The sequence below is a fragment of the Anolis sagrei genome, chromosome 3, assembly GCF_037176765.1.
Source record: "Anolis sagrei isolate rAnoSag1 chromosome 3, rAnoSag1.mat, whole genome shotgun sequence".
NCBI classification, from domain to species: domain Eukaryota; kingdom Metazoa; phylum Chordata; class Lepidosauria; order Squamata; family Dactyloidae; genus Anolis; species Anolis sagrei.
The window spans coordinates 157,340,918-157,363,707 of NC_090023.1; the positions used below are offsets into that span (position 1 = coordinate 157,340,918).

General features: G+C 40.3%; 1 protein-coding gene across 1 annotated transcript in view; it reads left to right on the forward strand.

Annotated features, from left to right (window-relative positions):
- Positions 1 to 22,790, forward strand: part of NRG3 (neuregulin 3) — an 830,553-nt gene that overhangs the window by 354,528 nt on the left and 453,235 nt on the right. The gene's annotated exons all lie outside the window — the stretch shown is intronic.

Sequence of the window (22,790 nt, forward strand, 5' to 3'; positions counted from 1 at the left end):
CTTAAAGTAGAACCACAAAATTCTGTACTGTGAAAGGAAAATGATCGATCTACACTGCTAGAGTATTATATATTGAAATACATTGTATACAATGACTGGCGTGTCAATTTTGTTGAGAAATGTATCCAATGGAAAGTGAAAGAATATTTGGAAAATGGTTGAAAAATGTTTTTCACATGTTGAGAAAGAAGAATCCTGGACTGATAAGAATATTTACAGTTGGGACTTATTCTGCACAAAATTTGCACATGGTTGTTTGGCATAGAAAACATAAGAAACATGGGGGGAGGGGTGGATTGGAAATAATATTGCAATGCTGAACTATTGAAGGTTGTTTTCTACACAAAATTGGGGATATAATCGGCATAAAGTTGTGCAGATGATAGCATTTTTGTGCAAAACTTAACATTCAGATATTGAAATGGTATTTGTGTACAGAAAATATTGCTTTTTGTGTACAAAATGGTGTAATGGGGATTTATGGTGCATAAAATTATCACATGGTTGACTTCCATTAAAAAATTGCATTTTTGCACACAAAAAGGCACATTTTCATGTACGAATAGATATTTCCACTATCATTTGTTCTATACAGAAAATGCTGTTTTCTATGCAAAACAAACATAACAAGTCTTGCAGAGACTAAGCCCCAAAATCTGAATAGCCTTTGAAAAATGGCCACACAACTCCTACTCCTGATGTAGATCATACCTTTTTTAAAGGTAAACTCATTCTTGGTGTCTTTCTGTTAGTTTAGATTACAACTCCATAAGCAACAGTAATAACTGGCAATGATTACCTACTGGCTCAGGAAGATGCTCCAATCTTGGGGAAGTTGTTGAAGCCAACAACAGAGGAAGCAACATATAAAAAAGTAAACCTCTGGACCACACTCATTGACTGTGTATTAGAAATTATGGAGATGGAAATGTGTAGTTCTCTAGATATTATTAGGCTGTGTAACTCCAATGAGTCCTAACCAGCACTGCCAGTGGTGAGGGATCATGGTCATTGCAGTCCAGCAACATCTGAAAGGCCTCATATGCTTATTCTAGAGCTTCCTCTGAAAGACAACTGGATGTGTGCCTTAAGACCCTAGGCTCTTTAATGCTTTAGAGATATTGCCTGAACACAACCATAAGGAGTCAAAAGTGGGGAAACAGGAGAGAGCTCCTCAATAATTGGAGGTCTTAAGATTCTAGATATACTAACAACCAGTATATGGGGTTAACAGGTAGCAGAAGTTCTGGACATATTGGATTGATCTCTTGTACTCCAAAACACACAGAACCCATAATACATCACAGGGACAAAATCTAGAGGCCTTTATATGGAATGGAATGCATATGAAGGCATGCCATATACTGTATATACTCAAGTATAAGCCTAGTTTTTCAGCTCTTTTTTTAGGATGAAAAAAGCCCCCTCGGCTTATACTCGAGTCAAGGTTATTTATTATTTTACTCTGTTATTATTATTATTTGTAATACATTTATAATTTTACTCTATTAGTATTATTACATTTATTATTTTATGTTATTATTATTACATTTATTATTTACATTTATTATTTTACTCTATTATAACGCTTATTACTACATTTCCATTATTTTAATCAATAATAATAATAAATGTAATAATTTATTTTTATAAATAAATTATTACATTTATTATCTTATTCTCTTTATTATTATTGCAAAGATACATAAGCACATTTACATTGAAGAAGATAAAATAATGGTTTCATCGGAGTTGGACAGTTATCTTAAATTACAGTTTTATGTAAATATTCAAAAACATTGGACCTACTGATACCTCCATTAATGTTATTTTATTGGTATCTGTTTTCATTGTGAAATTGACCAGTACCTACTGCATTTCCCACCCTCAGCTTATACTTGAGTCAATATGTTTTCCCATAAAATTAGATACCTCGGCTTATATTCGAGTATATAGCAGATGGATAGGCATATAATGTACCAGTACTTAAATGAAAAGAATTGCACGTGCCCGGATCCAACTTTTCATTTTGCAAAACAGAAGAGAGCTGAAGTGTGAGAGGATTTTTGTTTATAAAATTAACAAACCAAAGAATTATTGGATACCTAGTGTATCTAAAATAATAGAGAAATCTGATCTGTGGTGTGACCTTTTAGATGAACTAAGCAAAGATGATGATCACTTTCTGATGCTGCATTTCTCAGAGGAAGAATGTGACGCATGTCTATACGGACAGTAAGACTGGACTTAGCAAATAACAGCCAGAAACTTTCATCTCATTAAAAAAATGTAGCTTTAAGAGACAACGACCCATTATTTCAAACTGATTATCTCACTGACACCTTCTGGAAAAACAAGGGGTACAATATCAGCAGGAAACAAATAAAAATGAACATAGTTATTATGCCTTCGGACAGTGAATATGTGCTTTTTAACAGACATTTTGTGCTGGCTATATTAATAAGGATATAGATTCCAATGATTAAGTGTCAGCTGGAATACGTTTCACCCATACATTGCTTTTTGTCTGTTGAAATTTTCAAGGTTGCTACATTGTGTTTTCCTTCCAAAACTTCTAGTCACTTGGGCAATCACACTGGTTGAGTGGCAGGTCTAGAAAGGAAATGATGTTCTTTTGGTTTCCTCTTTCTCTCTCTTGTGTAAATAAAGGAAAACGTCCTAATTCTAACACTATCCCTAAAGGAAGTTTTATAGCTAGATATGGTGCTTTTTCTAGTCCAGTTAACCATTGTTATTTGGTTAATCTATATTTCCATAATCCTCATCTTCCAGCATTGTTCTTTTTCCTTACTCCTGCCAAGATAAAATTGTTCAACAAATTAGTCTCCTTTTTATTGTTTCTTCATAGAATGGGTTCTTGCAATTACATATGCCATCCATTTTCTCATCCTGATTTCAGGCAGGGGGGTGTTCTATGAATAACTGAGGGAAACAGCAACATCTCACCTATTGTCAAACTAATAAACTGTAGTAATCCCACTGAGAACCAATGGCAGTTCTACACAGGCCCGTAGCCAGGATTTCGATTGGGGGGGGGGGCTGAGTTTTTTCAGGGGGGGTTTCGGGGGGGGGGCTGAGTCTGAGTGAAAGAGGGTCTACCCTAGCAAACATTTTGTATCATTACCCCAATACCCCCATGCATATGGGATATATTGGGTATGGTGATCAGATCATGATATGAATAAACATAACAGTTTAAATAATGCACCAGTAAGGCCTTTTCGCAAACCACCATGAGAATTTCAGGGGGGGGGGGGGCGAAGCTCCTCAAGCCCCCCCCCCCCCCCCCGGCTACATGCCTGTACACAGGTAATATAATGCAGTTTGAAGTCAGCTCAAGGGTGTAATGTCCAGAAAATGTACACCTCAATGTGCACCACAGTAAACTCAAACAGCATGCTAAAAAAAAAAACTCACCAAAATGTCCAGAATAGTTCAGATAATACACTGTAGCCAATTAGAAAATACCCCATGTAGGGTTAAAAACTGTGATGGGAAAATGTGAAACACTTCTCAGGACATCGCTTGTACTGAAGTACTTTAAGAAATGCTTAAATAAAGCTGGACAGAAAGGAAACCACATCATTTCCAAGAAAAATCTCTCTTTTCATACCTTTGTTCTCATTTCTTGTACCTTGCCATTCCTAGGTGGATGTGGAATTGTACATCATCAGATATCATATCAGTGGACTGGATTCAGTTCCAACCTATAATCAGTCGATATTGTAGATATTGTTCCCGCCTCAAACTGGTTCCTGGGGTGTTTGTGTAGGCACTCCACAGGGGAAGTGGTTGCTTTTAATCCTTTTCTAACCTGTGTAGAACCAATCCAAGACACCCCACAGTAATTCACATTACAAAAAGCATTAGTTTTATATTGTTTGTGGAAAAATCCACTTTCTCACCAATAAATGCAGGAATTGCAGTTAAGAGAAGGAAACAGGGAAACCTTAGAGGAGTTGCAAATAATGTAATCATCTCTGGTCACTTCCACATGGATTAAAATAAAAACATCTGAAATTCCAAGTTTTCCAACTATATTTTGGAGATCCATATGTTTCCTTCACTCTGAGGTAGTCTCTGGGAACTCCTGATATAACCAATGACTTTTAATTCCTACTCTTCACATCAGTTTGAAATAGCCTGGTATTTTTGGAAATAAAATGTATTTATACTTGCCTGTGAGTTTACTGCTTCACAAGCAGTAAAGATAGCTATGCTCAATAAACACAGCTATTGTTTCCAGGATGCAGATTCAACAAACCTCAAGCACAGGAGAGAAGAATGTGAACACTACAATAAAACGATACCAATGTTTAACTAGTCCAATATTGCCAAAGCACTTTAGCATTTTGACTATAGTTCCTGAATAATAAATGAAAAGGACTCAATGGAAATGAGTGAAAATAAATGTCTGATATGTTTCTTGAAGCCAGAAATATTATTATTATTATTATTATTATTATTATTATTATTATTATTATTATTATCTTTATTTGTATCCTGCTAGCATCTCCCGAAGGACTTGATGCGGCTTACAAAGGCCAAGGTCTCAACAAACAGTAGCATGACAAATACAACCGAAAGCAAAATCAAAAACATTAAAGCAAAACAATAAAACAACAGAACAATACACCATAACACAATAAAAACTAGGGCCGGGCCAAGTAATGGGCATAGATTAAAAAGTGCTGGGTGTGACAGATGGTATGTCGAATTTCAGTTTAAGTGCAATGTGCAGAGAATCTTAAAACTCTAATAAAGTGCTTCTGGGACATAATGCTGGAGTTTCCTATTCTGGAAAGGCACATCGGAATAGCCAGGTCTTCAAGCTCTTCCTAAAGACTGCCAACGTGGGGGCTACTCTGATGTCTTTGGGAAGGGTGTTCCAAAGTCGGGAGGCAACCACAGAAATGCCCTGTCCCTCGTCCCCACCAAATGCGCCTGCGATGCAGGAGGGATCGCGAGCAGGGCCTCCGGATGAACGAAGGGAACGCATGGGCTCATAAACGGAGATGCAGTCATGCAGGTAGGCAGGTCCCAAACTGTTTAGGGGTTTGTAGGTAAGCACCTGCACCTTGAATTGGGATCGGAAGGTAAACGGCAGCCAATGGAGCTCCTTAAACAGGAGGGTTGACCTCTCTCTGTAAGGAGCACCAGTTAACATCCTGGCCACTGCCCGTTGGACCAGTTGGAATTTCCAAGCTGTTTTCAAGGGCAGCCCCACGTAGAGCGCATTACAGTAGTCCAATCTAGAGGTGACCAAGGCATGGACCACCCCAACCAGAATAACCTTTGCGGCACCTACAAGTTTTGGGTTTGGGAATCTTTTGGGTTTCAGATTTCTGGGAAAGGAATACTTAACCTGTATCATAAATATTCAAAGTAATTCTTGCACTTAATTCAGAAAAGGTCTTTAAGAAGATATGGAGTGACAGTGGTCTATCATGATCCCATCCCCCTGACTAGGTTCCCCATCCCACTTTCCAAGGTGTTTACATGTGCCACTGGTCCACCTTTTGAAGTTTTACAAACTATGGCAGGCACTTGGATTCAGCAGGAGGGAGCAATTAGCCTTGAAAGATACTGAATTATCATTCTATTTTATGCCTTATAAGTAGCAGGATAAGGTTCTACAAGATTTCTGCTTTGTGACTTTTTAAAGAACATTGTCCTAGTTTGTTCTACTATAACTGAACAGATTCAGGTTTAGTGCATCTTCTTTCCATCTATGTGATGTTCTGGGTTCTACTTTGAGGAGGAAGTCATACTGATAAATAAATATGTCAGTTGAACCACATGTGGATTGGACTGTCCTTTTTTTCTTTTAGCCTCCTTCAGGTATTGATTTCCTTTTTACTTTTCAAGTTTCATTCCACCTCTCAATAATGCACTTTCTCCTTCCTTTTATTTCTCTTATTCTTGATCTTTTACTAGCTACAGCTCTAGCTACAGCTTTTTTCATTTCCCTCTAAAAGAAAAAAATGGAAATCATTAAAAATAAAAATGAAAAGAAAGCACTGGCTCATGAGAGTGGTCCATTAAAAACAACCCTTCTCATATGCTGTATATCAGTGCTTGGGGAAAAGGTGATCCCAAGTCTTGAAAAAATTCCTCCCTCCCCAATTTAGTACACATTTTTAAAGTGTGCAACCATTTCTTATTTTTCCCTTTTTTCAAATGTTTCTCCTTTGCTAGACTTGGTGCCTTTTTATTTGAATTGCATGTTCTGATCAACTGTAGATAATGCTTAATGTGTTATGTTTATATTAATATGGCCTGTCCCCTGTAATAACATTAACTGCTTCCAGCTATAACATCACCAAAGGTTCATCCCTAGGCAGGGGTGGCTCAACCCATTATGCAAAGTAAGCATTTGCAGTATAGTTGATTTTGCCCAGGGGCGCTTTTGAGGCGCTCTTGGGGGGAAATAGACCTTGGCATATGCGAGTTGTAGTTACTGGGATGTATAGTTCACGTACAAACAAAGAGCATGCTGAACTCCACCATTTTTTGTCGTGTCAGGAGTGACTCCTGGTGTGAGAGAACTGGCCGTCTGCAAAGACATTGCCCAGGGGACGCCTGGATGATTTGATGTTTTTATCATCCTTGTGGGAGGCTTCTCTCATGTCCCCGCATGAGGAGCTGGAGCTGATAGAGGGAGCTCATCCACCTCTCCCCGGATTCGAACCTGCGACCTGTCGGTCTTCAGTCCTGCTGGCATAGGGGTTTAACCCACTGCACCACCGGGGGCTCCAACTCCATCAATGATGGAATTGAACCAAATATGGCACACAGAACTCCCACAATGAACAGAAAATATATATCCGTGATTGGTTGGGGGGAGGGCGGTGCCAAAATACTGTTTGCTTACCGTTGAAAATTACCTAGGGCCACCTCTGTCCCTAAGTCTCAAGATTGTTCCTGTAATGTCCCTTCTAAGCATGTTCTCAAGGTAAGCTACAGCAGTCTAGTCTAGAGATCTCATCAGACAGGGTGAATCAGGCGACATGTGCTGGTTTGCCTATCCTTTTATGATGAAGCCTGCCAGCTCCCATCCCATGACAAACTGCAAGTCCACTCAGGGCTCTATCGTAAAAAGGAAGGCAAATTGGCACATGCCACATGCTTCCCATTTCCCATGTTGCCTTGGATCAAAGGGGGGGGGGGAGCTGGGTGGTGGATGCTTCCCCCCATGGAATGGGCACTCAGGTGAGTTGGACAATTCGTGGTGTTTCCGGCAGCATGTTTGATGAGGTCGCAAGTCTACTGAACAGTCTGTCTCACTAAACCTTTAATGAAATTGCTTTTTTTTTTTTTTAAAGGTATGTGTGTTTCAATAAATGGCTCGGGCAAAGTATAACAGTTTCTCTGTTGAAGAGCCAACCAGCCCCATGCATATTCCTCTAAACTGTTTCTCTTAGATGTGGTGAAAGTTTTGTTTGTTTTCTAAGAAGTTTCCAAAGTTCATGGATTTTTTTTATGAATACAGGAGAAAAGCTTGAATTTAAACATCAAATGTGGTTGGGAGCAAATCCAATTGATCTCCCAATCCTGCTAGGGAATTTTGCATGCTCCTAAAATATCCCAGTTTGATTCACTGTATATTCAGTGATGTGTGCAAAGTGCTGGAATAGGGTTTTTACTACTTCTTGCCTAGCTCATCTTGAATTCCTACATATAACATGCTCTTTCCATGATTTGATTAGCTATGCCTAGCCTACCTATTGACATTGGGAAACAAGGATAATTAAGAATTCCACTCCTTTTTTTAATGATATGAAGTTATCTCCAATCAAAACTTTGGTCATATGCTGGGTGGAAAGGATGTGATTTCAAAAAATGCAGAAAGATGAAAGACAGGTAAAGTGACAAATTGGTTTATCCTTAGCCTATAGAGAGCTTGGTGTATGTGTATGTGAAGGGCAGTAATGAAAAAGAAACTCAAATATCAATGGTAATGTCTATTCATTAGGGCTGGGCAGTTTCATTCGTTAATTTCGTAATTCGTTAATAATTCGTATTTAAAGTAGCTTACGATCCAATATTGAACCATTCAGGAGTAACTAAAAATCGAAATGAATTTTTAAAATTTATTTCGTATTGTTTTGTAATTGTTTCGAAATTGTTTTGAAATTGTTTAAAAATCGTTTTGTTATTATTTCCGTATGTCTGGTTCAAGTTTTATAGTTGTTGTTTGTTTTATCAGTGATAAAAAATAAATTATCACACCAACAGTCAACAACAGAGGGAGAGGGAAGCTTCAGAAGTTCCCCCTGTCCCATTTGGAGGGTTTTTTTAGCGTATTGTGCAATTGCGTCCGCCATTAATGAATCAATTCGTTATTCTTTCGAAATTGTTTCGTAATTTCCGAAATTTCGTAAATATCAAACTTTTTTAAAGAAAAAATTCAGAATTCTTTTAAAAAACGAAACGCAAAAACCCCCTAAAAACGAATCGAGTTTAGAAACAATTTTTTCCGTGGTTGCCCAGCCCTACTATTCATATTTTAAATTGCTGTGCATGCCCTTTGGATGACAGAAATAGGCCACAATCCATTGCAAAGTAGGGAATGCTTAATCCCCTTGGCATTAATGGGTTTAAGACTGCGTTCCTCACTTTAAAGGACTGTGGCCATTCTGTCTGAACTCAACTAACCAACTAACTAACTAACCAACTAACTATTTTATATCTTGCTTTTCTTTACCAAAAGAGACTCAAGACAGATTACAATATCAAAATTAACAAAAAAAAAAAAAAACCCTTGTATATCAAATATTGCAAGACATTTCTAGGGCTTAAAAAAAATTAAATCAGACATTGAAGTGTTCTGAAGAAAGAAAATGTGTTATGTAAATGTAGCTTGAGTGTAGACTGGGGGAATTTTACATTACTATCAATTTTAAAACGATGGACCCAGTTTATCTTATCCATACGTAAACAAACTATTTCTTCATACTGTTGGTACCAATGAGCAATACTCTTAGGAATTGGAAGATCATTGTCAAAACACCACTGAAATTGCACTGCAGTTACAAAATCAGTTCTGCTGACCTGCACAACCACAAAACTCCATATCGTGTGAATGACTGATGTTAGGGTCTATTTGTGTTCCGGAAAAGTCATCTAACGGTAACCTGTTTGAAACTCTAGGCCCTGTTCTTTCAAGTGGCAAGAGTTTCAGTCATGGGTGGTTTGTGGTTGCCGAGATATAGTGATTTCAAATCTAGTCCCATCTTTTTGAAACACCCTGTGTAATAATCCATACTAATGGCTTTATGATGGCATTGTGGGCATATATAGCATGTGTCACAAAGAGTTATATGTCTTCATATGCTGACAAATAACTATATAGTGATATGGAGATTGGTAATATTGGGTTGACAAACCAGGTAATTTTTACCACTGGGGCAAATTTAAAAGCATTTTGGGGGTAGTTTTTTTTAAAGAAAACATTGTGAAAATGGCATCGATCATAAGATTAATGGTATTCAAGCCAAATTGATATTTTCTCCCTCAAAAATTTTCTTCTTCTTCAGAACTATGGATATTTGCCATGAAATTTCAGAATAGTTCAGGTTTAAAAATTGTACATATTTTTTTAAAAAATGACCACTTAAATTGGGTTGGCATTTTCTAGTTTGTTTCCTAACATTGATTGATTGTCAGATTTGGCAGGAACAATAAATGACTGGATATTTGTAGTCCTTTGAAATGATATAAGCTGTCTTGAGTGTATGGAAGGGCACAAAATAACTTTTAAAAAGTAAATGGCATTGAGTGTAAGCTATCTAAATCTGTCGAATTCGATAGCTTGCATTTGTTGCTGCATGAAAACTACTAGCAGATACTAAAGAAAAAAAATTGCATGTAAAGTACCTAATAAATACTAAATCATCAATACTTCTGCATGTTGAATGCTGTTGCATGCCGCCTGTATGGTGCATTTAACTAATGCCATTAATATTTGCATGACAGTTGTCACACACTAAAATGTATTGCAAGCCAGTTGCAAAATAGCAATTGTTGAGTGAATAGACTGGGAAGACCCATGTTCAGATGTTCAGCTATGTAACAACAGACTGGTTGAATTGGATCAATCCATGCAACTGAGAACTAATCTATCAAGTTTAGAATTTATTGTTGAAGGCTTTCGTGGCCGGAATCACTGGATTATTGTAGGTTTTTTCGGGCTGTATGGCCATGGTCTAGAGGCATTCTCTCCTGACGTTTCACCTGCATCTATGGCAAGCATCCTCAGAGGTAGTGAGGTCTGTTGGAACTAGGAACCTTTTTTTTATAAACCCTTTTTCCTAGTTCCAACAGACCTCACTACCTCTGAGGATGCTTGCCATAGATGCAGGCAAAACGTCAGGAGAGAATGCTTCTAGACCATGGCCGTACAGCCTGAAAAAACCTACAACAACCAAGTTTAAAATTAATCAGTGTTACATTGTGAGGATTAAAATGGGAAACTGAGTCTGGAAAGTTAATAGTTCTACACTACAAACTGCAAATTTAATTCCCTAAATATTTTCTCCTGAAGATACTCAAGTTGGAGCTACGATTTTGTATCTTTCACTTATTTCTGTAAGGCCCTATCTCTTTCCTGAGGGTAGATACATCTTGACATGAATGTATTTGCATGCTAGTGCCTTCACAGGTACAGTAAGGTGCTTTGTATTCAACGCATGATCTGGAATTTCACATGTAAAAGTCAGTGGCTTCCCACTGAATGCTAGCACAGTAGTAGTCCAGCATAAATGCTGGCCTACATATGATATGTTGCTTATCCAGACAGGGCCCTTCTGGTGGGTTTTTGCCACATCCTATTCTGATGAGTAATGTCTCTTCTAGATGCTTCTCATCATGCCCCCCTCCCCAAAAAAACCTGTTTTTCTTCAAATTTTCTTAAAATCTAAGTAATATGGTTTATAAATGTGGGGCATTTTGATTCATTTGTGGATGCTAACTGGTAATGGGGCTGGGATGTTGCTGCAGATGTGTGCAGTGCCCAAACACCTCCTTATTTGGGTTGTTGTAGGTTTTTTCGGGCTATATGGCCATGGTCTAGAGGCATTCTCTCCTGATGTTTCGCCTGCATCTATGGCAAGCATTCTCAGAGGTAGCGGGGTCTGTTGGAACTAGGAAAAAGGGTTTATATATCAAAAATCAAAATATTTATTTCGGTCATTGACCAGCACAGGAAATAGTGTCACATTTCCAGACAAACCTGGCATGCTTGGTACATTAAAAATATAAATATAACTACTAAAAGCACAATATGGGTGAGGGAGCAGAAGGGAAGGGGAAACAAGGTAAAAACCATACAATGCCCAGATCCATCACCAAATTGCAGATTCAGGGAAGAAGATCACCGGACACACAGTTGACTTTTGGAACTAGTCATTCCCTGGCGGACTCTGCATGCTGCTGCACAGAACCTCGCAACACTGTAGGTTGTAGCTGAATTAGCATCTGCAAGTAGCAGGGAGGTATAAAATTGTCCCGAATGGCCTGGGTGCTTGTCTATGAGAGGTAAGATAAGCCTGGCACGGATATCCCTGTAGAACGGGCACTGAAGGAGCACATGTTCTATTGTTTCTACGTGACCCGAGTCACAGGGGCAGAGCCTCTCTGGAAAAGGGATCTTCCGGTAGCGGCCTTCAAGTACAGCTGATGGGAGAGCATGGCATCGGGCCAGGGTGAAAGCCCTTCGATGAATAGGAACCTCTAGGTATGTTAAATATGCCATAGGGGAGGCAAGGTATCTGCTGTCTTCACTGATAAGGAAGCTTGGAGCCGAGGCCAGATCTAGTTGGTGCTCTGTGTCTGTGATACGTTGTTTAATAAGTGCTTTGGCTTGATTGTAATCCATAGCTAACAGTAGATCTGGAGAAAATCCCAATGAGGAGATTTTGGATGCTACCGCCTGCTTCCATGTGGATTGGAAGTCATCCTCCATGGTTAGTGGGGCAAGGCCAAGGGGTACACGGGACAGTCTGAGCCAGAGGTTAAGTATGGCCACCCACACCCTGGCCTCCACTCTCATAAAACCCGTCTCTAGTCGCAGGGTGGCATTAGAAACGCATTTAGGTACCTGCAACGCCGATCTCAGAAACTTGGACTGAACCACCTCTAATGGGGCAAAACTGGGGAAGGGGCCCAACTGAGCACCATACAAGAGTTGGGCTAATGACTTGGCTTCAAACAGCTTGAGCGCTGCCGGTGTGAAGTGGCCCCCTCTTGTCCTGAGATATTTAAGAATGGCAATTGAGCTCCCCTGCGTGGTGTTGGATACTTGCTCCCCATGAGCTCTTCTGCTACCATTAGATTGGAAAACTACACCTAGATATTTGAAGGATGTAACTTGTTCAATTTTATGTCCATCTATGCTCCAAGGGTAAGTCCTGGGCCTATTAGCGAAAGCCATGATTTTGGTTTTATTGTAATTGAGTTGGAGCTGCTCTGTGTTGCAATGTTGTATTAATGCTCTCAAAGCTCTTTTGAGCCCAATGGGTGTTCTAGAGAGTACAGCAGCATCATCTGCATAAAGCAGGATGGAGATGTGTCTTCCCGCCAGCTTTGGGGGGTGGAAGTCCATGTTTTGAAGCTGGTCCACTATGGAGTTTATATAGAAATTGAACAGCAAGGGGGCCAGAATGCAGCCTTGCTTGACACCCTTGCATGTTTCAACAGCCTCAGTGAGGTGGCCCAGTGGGTTGCATCTTACTTTGAGTGTGGTCTTTTCGTGAAGTTGGCGTATTAGATATAATAGACGGCGATCTATTGTAGAACTCTCCAGTTTTTCCCAAAGTTTAACTCGCGAGATGGAATCAAATGCTGCTTTAAAGTCAATAAAAGCAGCATATAGTGAGGTTATGTTTTGGGAGGAATATTTTTCCACAAGGTGTTGCAACACTAGGCACTGATCTATGGTGGATCGACCTTCCCTGAATCCAGCTTGCTCCTCAGCTAATATGCTTTCTTGTTCCAACCAATCTTGGAGTTTCCATTGTAGATGTCTAGCATATAGCTTGCTGATAGTGTTAAGGAGGCTGATTGGTCGATAGTTCGCAGGATCATCCTTTTTCCCTTTCTTTTTATAGATGGGAACAATGATTGCAAGCCCCCAATCCTTGGGGATTTGCCCATGGTTGTCAATACATGTAAAAAGTGAGGCTAGGATGGGAGTCCAGAAATCCAGGTTATTCTTGATGGCCTCTGCTGGGATAAGATCTTCTCCTGGGGCCTTGCCTGATGGTAGTTGGGCAACCAGGTTCTTAATTTCTGAAGCTGATACAGGTGGCCATGGTGGAAGGTTCTCTGTATCGAGGTTGGGGCAGTCCCTTCCAGTAGAGGTGTCCATATAGAGATCCTGGAAATATGCCTCCCAAATCCCCGGAGGGATGTGGGAATCCACAATAGGTTGATCAGATCTTTGGGCATTTGATGTAATATGCCAGAAAGTGGCTGAGTCTTTCTCTTTGACAGCTTTAATAAGCTGAGCCCAGTTGTTTTTCATAGCTTCCTTTTTCTTATATGCAAGCATCTGCTTGTAATGCCTCTTTTGTTGAAGGAGGTCTTGCGCTGCTGATGGTGAGGTATTGGATATGAAGGCCTGGTAAGTGGCAACAAGAGCATTTTTAGCATTGACGCAATCTTTATCAAACCAGGGCTTGGAGTATTGCTGTTGCTGCTTCCTTGATGTAGAATTGTTAAACCTTAGGTGCTTCTGTATTTCTTGAGTGATGTTCATATAGTTGTCAAGTAGTATGTTGGGGGATGTTGATGATGTCAAGGCAGTCTGTAGCCCCATTAGTCGATCAGAGGCCAGGAGCTCAGATATTCTTTGGTTCAGACAGGGAGTCCATTTGGCCCTGACATGGGTTCCCCCTGGAGGTGGTAGGGAGGGTTGAAAACATTCCACTGTGTGGGTATTTTGGGTGAAAGAATTTAGGTGCAGCAGGACAGGAAAATGATCACTGTCAAACTTGGGCTTAACTTCCAAGGTTTTGGCATATGGAAGAAGGTCCCTTGAGATGGCTATATAGTCAATGGCGCTCATTTTAGAGCCAGAAAGATATGTAAATTCTGCTGGGTGATCACCTTCCAGAGCACCATTTAAGATGTGGAGATTCAATCGTGATGTTGACTGAGCCAAACACAACCCTGGAAAGTTTGTTTTTTGATCTTTGGAACGACGAGTTAGAAGTGGAACCTCATATTCAGTGGCAGGAGGAAGGCCTTTGTAACATTTAAAGAGTGTGGCATCATCAGGTCCCATTCTTGCATTGAGATCCCCTCCCATAATTACAGAGGCATTTGGGTTCTGCACTATGAGGTCTGCAGCATAATTTTCCAATTCTGACCATAAAGCTCTAGTTTGGGCTTTCTTCCTCGTTGGAGGCAAATAGGCATTTATTATCATCAAGGTATGATACTTGAGTTGAATTAGCACTGCCATTGCAATTGTTTTTAATGAGGGAAGGGGCCTTGTTATGGCACGTAAAGTGGTAGAGACTAAAATCCCTAATCCGCCTTTTGCTCTTCCATGTGTAGCTCCTGGCTCTACCCCTACACAATACGAGTGAAATCCATTAGCTATCAGATCACCTACTGCCCAAGATTCCTGGATCAGAATAATATCATAGTGGGAGTGAAAGTCTATAAAACAAGGGTCTCTAATGGATGCGAGCCACCCAGCCACATTCCAAGTCAATAGGCTGACCCCGTGCTGGCCCTGTAGCTGTCATAGTCCCAAGGGATCTATGGCCTGGTCACGATCCTTCTGTATCAGGTCCAGGTCATTGTTTGGTGAGAAAGAAACTTGGCCTTCTGATGAAGGGGCTGGATGGACCAATGCCACATGAGTAATGAAATGTGGGTCATTGGCGAGTAGGGAGCCGAACTCATTTGCTGTCTGCAAGCCCTCACCTATGACCTGTGGAGAGGCAAGCTCCATCTGGGGTTGAGGAGAGTACATAGTGTGTGGAATATTTAAAGCAGCATTTGCAGGAGTGTCTTTGATCTGCTTTTCTGTTACTTGAGTCATTACTGGAATCACAGATGGATCTCTGTCATTGTTGTTTTCTTTTGTAATGGTCTTAGAGGGGGGGCTTGGCTTGGGAGGAGCCGTGGAAGAGTCTGTATTAGGGTCTGCTTTAAGTTCCAAATCAATGTAAGCAACTGCTGAATGACAATTCCTGTCTTGGAGCTGTGTTAACTGGGTTAAGTTTCTTTCTTGTACCCGTGTATCCAATGTACTTCGAGGAATGAGATGATTGACTGTCAGATCCTTAAATACCCTACTGATAGTTATGCCATGCCTGTTCCATAAGATGTCCTTCATTTGAGCTAGGCGGTCTGACATCTCAAGGGAGTTGAAGGTAAGGAGGATTCGTTTTACACCATTCTGTGTTGGAAGAAAATGGTGATCTTTTAAGTCAATAAGTTTGGGCTGGGTTCTGAGCAAGTAAGCCAGTGATTTTACAATTTGTTGTTTATGGCTCCAGCCCAAAGCATTATGATTGAGCTGCAGAACTATCTGGGTTTTTTGCAGAGTGAGGCAAGCTTTAGTTTCAACTGCTGGTTTATTACTGTGATTAACAGCAGCTGCGGTCAGAGGAGCATCCTCAGCATGTGAGCACCTGGTCGTCTCTGCAGGCTTGACTCCCTGAAAACACTGTGTGGAATGCAAGTCAAGTAGCCTTTGAATCTGTTGTGAAATTTGACCTAGTCTGTTCAAAATCAGCATCATTGATTCCACTGACAGCAAACATATCTCCCGATATTTCTGCATATCATGGTCTACGGAGGGGCTGCACCCCGGAGAGTTCAAATGACCATTATCTCCATTACCCTCTGGCATTTGTCCTGGGCTTGTCTCCTGGTCAGAGAGGGGCGAACCCACATTAAGTGAGTTTATCGAAGGTGTCATCAGTGCTCCGCTACTCACAGTTTGTGATGTTGTTGCTATAGCCGGAGAGTTCGGAAGGTAAGCATCCATTCTCATCTGTTTCCGTGCTTTTGGTGATTTATGGGACCCTGTTCCATTGCTGGGGCTGGTCCGGGACCTTTTCTTACCCTTGAATGTCATTTTGGGTTATAAATCCTGGGGGAGTTGTGGAAAAACAGCTATTTCCAGGAGCAAATTCCGGAGCTTATCTTAGGAGCTGCTCATTCGTTGCTATCTTAGCTCCTCTCCCTTGGACTGGACTACTGTAATGCGCTCTATGTAGGGCTGCTGTTGAAAACAGCTCAGAAATTCCAACTACTATATAAAAGGGTTTATATATCTGTGGAATGACCAGGGTGAGGCAAAGGACTCTTGTCTGCTGGAGCTAGGTGTGAATGTTTCAACTGTCCACCTTGATTAGCATATAATGGCCTGACAGTGCCTGGAGCAAACTTTTGTTGAGAAGTGATTAGATGTTAAAACAGCACAACAACAGAGAGGAAACAAGCAAGGACATCTAATCACCTCTCAACAAAAGTTTGCTCTAGGCATTGTCAAGCCATTATATGCTAACCAAGGTGGTCAGTTGAAACATTCACACCTAGCTCCAGCAGACAAGAGTCCTTTGTCCCACCCTGGTCATTCCACGGATATATAAACCCTTTTTCCTATTTCCAACAGACCTCACTACTAGGCTTGGGCAATCCATGGTTCTAAATGGTTCTAAAGTACTTACAAAACTAAAGTCTTGGTGGTGAAAATTTCAGAACTCTAACAAAACTTTCAAAATGTAGTTATTATTTCATTATTGGTGTTTTTAATGACAGAACCAATTAGGAACTGCCATTTATTATGAAATTTTGAGTTTTGTTAGAGTTCTGAAATTTTCACCACCAGAACTTTAGTTTTGTAAGTACTTTAGAACCATTTAGAACCATGGATTGCCCAAGCCTACTCACTACCTCTGAGGATGCTTGCCATAGATGCAGGCAAAACGTCAGGAGAGAATGCCTCTAGACCATGGCCATATAGCCCGAAAAAACCTACAACAACCCAGTGATTCCAGCCATGAAAGCCTTTGACAATACACCTCCTTATTTTTTCAGCTGTGCAACTGATTTGGAAAACATAAACTCTCTTTTTAGAGTGAAGGATCCTGCTGTATTTTCCATTTTAAAAATCTCTCCCATAGTATTAGTGGTGAAATGCTGAAAGACTGACATTCTCTAGACAAACAGTGTAACAATCACATCGCTTCACCATGCTACTAATTCAGAGAATGCCATGGCTTTCTCTGGATGGCACTGCATTTTTGAACACCCTTAAACCTTAACAGAGAAACTATTCTGTTACTGTACTTCTGCCTCAAATGTGGTTTAAGGTCCTCCCAGTCCATTAAAAAGTCCAAATCTATTACTATCTGTATCAATACTGGAGACTATACAGATTATGGACCTATCCACACTGACCACTTAATGCAGCTTCAAGGTGACTTCAAAATTGTGCCAGTCATAAAATGCATACCACAGTGTGTGCTGCAGCACAGATTAAAAAGTATACACCACATTAAAAAAAACTCAGAGAAAAGTCCAACTGAAGCCCTATAATGTGCTGCAGCAGATCTCAATATATGCCAGATCCCAGGGCAAAATTGGCTTTATAGAATTTGGAATGCAAGTGCAAAGGGACTGCCAAAAATCTGTCAAGGCTAGCATGTAGGGAGATAATTGATTACCTCCACTCTAAAGGTCACTCCCCGCTCCTGTTTCACCTGCTATGGCTTTGAAACACTGTTGCACATTTTGCCCAGAAATTAGAAAGACACTCAGAAAGTGGTTTGAGCTTAGGTCCTGTGGTTAATATAATCACCCAACTGGACTCAAACCAGATCTAGGCCAGTTAATCTAATCACCTGTGCAACAAAACTGGTTCCTCCTAAATAGGGTTGCAGCTGCATTGTGGTGTCAGTGTAGATGCGGCCGATGTGCCAAATTTTATTGCATTTGGCTGGTAATTGTGAATTTGTGGAGCAAAATACTTTTAAGGTCATATTGATATTAAGTGTGTTTGGGTTGTTGTAGGTTTTTTCGGGCTATATGGCCATGGTCTAGAGGCATTCTCTCCTGACGTTTTGCCTGCATCTATGGCAAGCATCCTCACTACCTCTGAGGATGCTTGCCATAGATGCAGGCGAAACGTCAGGAGAGAATGCCTCTAGACCATGGCCATATAGCCCGAAAAAACCTACAACAACCCAGTGATTCCAGCCATGAAAGCCTTCGACAATACATTGTGTTTTTTTTATCAAAACGGAGACCTCTTTTACTCGTTTTTAATATTGTGTTCTGTTTTTCTACTGCATGTGCTTATCACTTATACTTTTTGTGTATAGTACAAGCCCCTCATCCATAGATTCAATATCCATGGTTTCAATTAGCCACACTGCAAAAAAAAATCTCTCTCAGAAGTGATTGTGGGGCTCCCCATGCCCTCTAATGCAATTCTGTGGTATGCCTTGGGTTCAATGTGGTCAAAATATAGAATTGGCTATTATCCATGGTTTGAGGTATCTATAATGAGTGTCTTGGACTATATCTTCTATGCATATTGGGGTCATAACATTTTTTTAAAATATAAGTTTGCTTTGAAAAAAATATTTGAAAAGGAAGAATGAAACAATTTAAATAAATAAATGCAATTAATAGGTTCTTGTGGGTTTTTTCGGGCTATATGGCCATGTTCTAGAGGCATTTTCGCCTGACGTTTCGCCTGCATCTATGGCAAGCATCCTCAGAGGTATAGATGCAGGTGAACCGTCAGGAGAAAATGCCTCTAGAACATGGCCATATAGCCCGAAAAAAACCCCACAAGAACCTATTGATTCCAGCCATGAAAGCCTTCGACAATAAATGTAATTGTTTGTCCATCTCTACCTTATATTTGTATGTATGTATGATATATGACAAGTCTGCCTCTTTCCACCCATGAAAATTTTATCTGTGTTGATAAATCCTTTCCATTTCCAGATTATGTTTTCTTCTTTGAAACATCCCCCTGATACTTGTCTTTAAAAGCATACTTTGGGTGTACTTTCTCACCTGGCTCAGTGTTATAAACAAATTGCACCTCAAAGTACACATTTCTAAATATAGCTGATGCTAAAATATGAATCTGGAAACACATTTTGGTACATTGTTTTTGAACTGAGAACTATATCACACAATTTGGCGGAAGTGTGAAGTTCAAATGATCATTACATTCCAGTATTCACATTAATCCTGAATGCACAGAATAGGTCAGTTAGTATAATACACAGACAACAGATATTGTGAGTGGGTGTAAACCTTTGCTAATTGTATTCTCAAAGGAAGAACCAAGTATTATTAGCTGTTTCCTTCCTCCTGGAAGAAAATTCTCTAAACCAGAAAGACTTTGAAGGTTGTTTACAGTTTGGTTTTTTTTAAAAAATACATAGGCACATCATGTTTGTTCTATATGCAGGAAGAGATAAAGAAATGTCCATCCTTCTTCTTGAGCAGAAAGGATCCAAACTGCAGAGATTCTTTATCATCAGGTTTACATGACATTCAGGAAGCCCCTTTTCCAACCATGGATAAAACATTTCCAAATTTTGTTTCCATTTCTAACACAAACACTCTCTCATACATACACCTGTGTATTCATAGAAAATAATAACATGGTGATTTAGCATATTGAGAACAAAATTGTTTTGTTGGGGAGCAACAGATATCCTCCCTGTCACCCCCACTAGCAGGTGTTGAACTCAATATGCTCTGTGTCTAGTGTTTTATGTAATGAGGCAATTTTACTTTCCATTGAGCACCTTGAGAGGATCTGATTTTGCTAATGATTTCCCTTTGGACAACTTTGTTTACTAAACATTTTAATTTGCTGACTCCCTTCCCATTTTTGCAAGCACTGAAGCTTGCACCCATTGCAAAGAGTGGGTTGTCAACTGCCAATGAAGGTGCAACTCTGTCATCACAGGGTTATCTTAAAGGTATGGCAGGATAGAGATGGAATCAAATAAATTGATGTTTTAAATCCAGGAATAACTCTTTTAGACAGTTCAATTGAATTGTAATACCCCAAAGACAAGCTTCCTTCTTTGGAAACTTTTAAACAGAGGCTGGATGGCCATCTGTCAGGGGTGATTTGAATGCAACATTCCTGCTTCTTGGCAGGGGGTCGGACTGGATGGCCCATGAGGTCTCTTCCAATTCTTTGATTCTATGATTCTATGATTCAAAGGCTATTTTTAGTAGTTTATTTCAAGCAGTCTTCCAGATTAACAATCTAAAGAGGGAGCCTTGGGGACCTTAATGTTAAGTACATACCTAGGCAAAAGTATTACTCTGGTGTCTGGAATATGTCATCCTTATTTGACTTGTGTGTGGATCTGTTTTCCTTCGGTACCTTTGGTACATTCGGGAACATGTAACGGTAAGTTCCCCTCCCAATACAAAAACCTACCCCATACGAAAGCAAGCAGGAGCAAATTTTGGCTCCTCCTCTGCTTTTTGGCACACTGTTTAATCTTTTTAAAAAATTAATCCCAGCTAACAAAAAGAAAGCCCTAATTCTGTGAAAACTACTACCAGTTATTTCTCTTCTAGAGTAAAAACAGTTGTAAGGAAGCATTAAACCCAAAGCGGAAAGGAGATTGAAGCATGCCAGGAAAAAGAGGGTTATTTTAAAGGAAGCTCAGGGAAGTTAGCTCCAAGAGGTCATTGCTCATTCTTACCTGAAAGTGGGGAAGCCTCTTTAAAATGCCTTGGAAAGAGTGTGTGGCATGGTGCATGCCCAGGAGAGAACATGTGCATGCCAGTGCCTGCAGCGCTTTACCTCTAGAATAGAAGCAGGCAAGAAGCCTCCTTAAAGTATACGTGCCTGCCTGCAGTGCCATCTCCTCTAGAGTAGAAAAAGCTTTAAGAAGCCTCCTTTAAATGCCTTGGAAAAAATGTGTGGTGTGGTGCAGGCCCAGGAGAAAAAAAACATGTGCCTGCCTGCAGAACCTCTCCTCTAGAGTAGAAACAGCTTTAATGTCTAGAATGATGGGAAGGGTAGCCTGGGAAGCCCCTTCCCCCTACAGTGGGCCAGATAGAAAACAGATCTTTCAACACCCCAGAGTGAAAACCTATACCTGCCCTCCCAAATTCAGGAGGCTCCCAAAAAAATTGATCAGGGCCCTCCGCTGAAATCTGGGATACTGAAATGGATCATGGCTTATCCAGAATGCTTATAAGCCTAATGCTTATATATTTCTGCCAGCCCTTATGAAACAGAATCTGGAGTTTTCCTTAATAAAATCATGGTTGGCCAATGTCCAAACCATCAAAATAAGTAGCTTAATAGTCTCATTGTTCTGTCGCCGCTGGAGCCGAAATGAAGTGCTTTTAAGAGAGGATGTTAGGCTTGCATCCAGCGGGAAGCCAGGGCCCCCGAAAAGAAGCCTTTAGGAAAATTTCCCTTATTAAGCGGTCTTTATGAGGCTTGAGCTTAAATATAACAGTTCTTTATTAATGAACAAACAGGCTTAACAGTCTATTAGCTCTTGCAATCTTGTTTACAGGAAACAGGCACTATCTTCAAGAACTTTGTTAAAAGGAAAATTCCCCTTTTTAGCTCCTCCCAGGCTGCTGTAAACCTAAACTTGACTGATTTGAGTCCACTACCGGCTGAACTGCGTCTCAGAACCTAGCAGACGTATCAACAGGCCTGTAGTCACTTGATGAGCAGAGCTGTTATTCCCTCCGGAAATCCTCAGGGCTGTAAAGCTGTTTCCCTGGAACCTTTGGGGAATCTGTAGAGGCTCTTAAAACTGTTCTCCCCCAGGAAGTCTTAGGAGACGAAGCCTTTGCACAGGAGGACATTTGTGTACATCCTCTGTATTGACTTCCTTTTTGAGACTGACTGAAAAATGTCCCCTTCCCTCCAAAAAACCCAGAGAGGGGCGGGACCAGGGAACCTAACTGTTATTGACAGGTCGCTTGTCCTATGAATGCAAATTATAACAGGAAGCTACCCTGCTGCAAAATCCCAAGCCTGGGATTGCAAACCAACATTTAATTCAAAGCAAACAAAATTGGAGCTCCTGGAACAGCTGTTCCAGAACACTCATGATACTACATGGTTAGAAATTGGGCTAGCAATGAGGAGACCAGAATTTTGACATAACACATTCTTTGACTTGTAGTGAATTTCAGAAAATACAGGCCACATGCCTAAGGATGGGAAAGGATTTAAAATACTTAAAGAATCTAGCTAAAATAATCAGTTTCATGAATTATTTTCCAATCGTAGACATGTGGAATGAAAGTCATCCTGTACCATCTTCCCCATTTAAAAATATTCCACACTGTCTGCCAGACAACTATCTGGTAGCAGAGGCTGAAAAAGTAGTAATTCCTCTTTAGGTACTACAATAGCCCAGGAAGGTGCTGTACCCCGCAAAGTAACTAGTTCAATTTCTCTCAAGATATCAGAAGGCTGACTGTGTTGTGGAAGACACCTGCCAAGATGACTCTCCTGGCACACCATTAATTCCAGAGAATTCATAGCAACAGCACAGCAGGGAAAGTTACAAGAAAGGAATCATCATTCTTTTATGGTCCAGGTTAAAAAGAGATAATAATGGAGTTTCCTTTCTTCTTAAAATGGTTGGCAGAACAAAGCAGATGGGTCAATATACCTCTTTTCTTCAAGGGGAGACAAAGCAGTTGCTCTGCTGGTAGGCAGCATCACTTTGGTGGCCATTTTTTCCCTTTCTGGTGGGTGGCATCAGTATGAC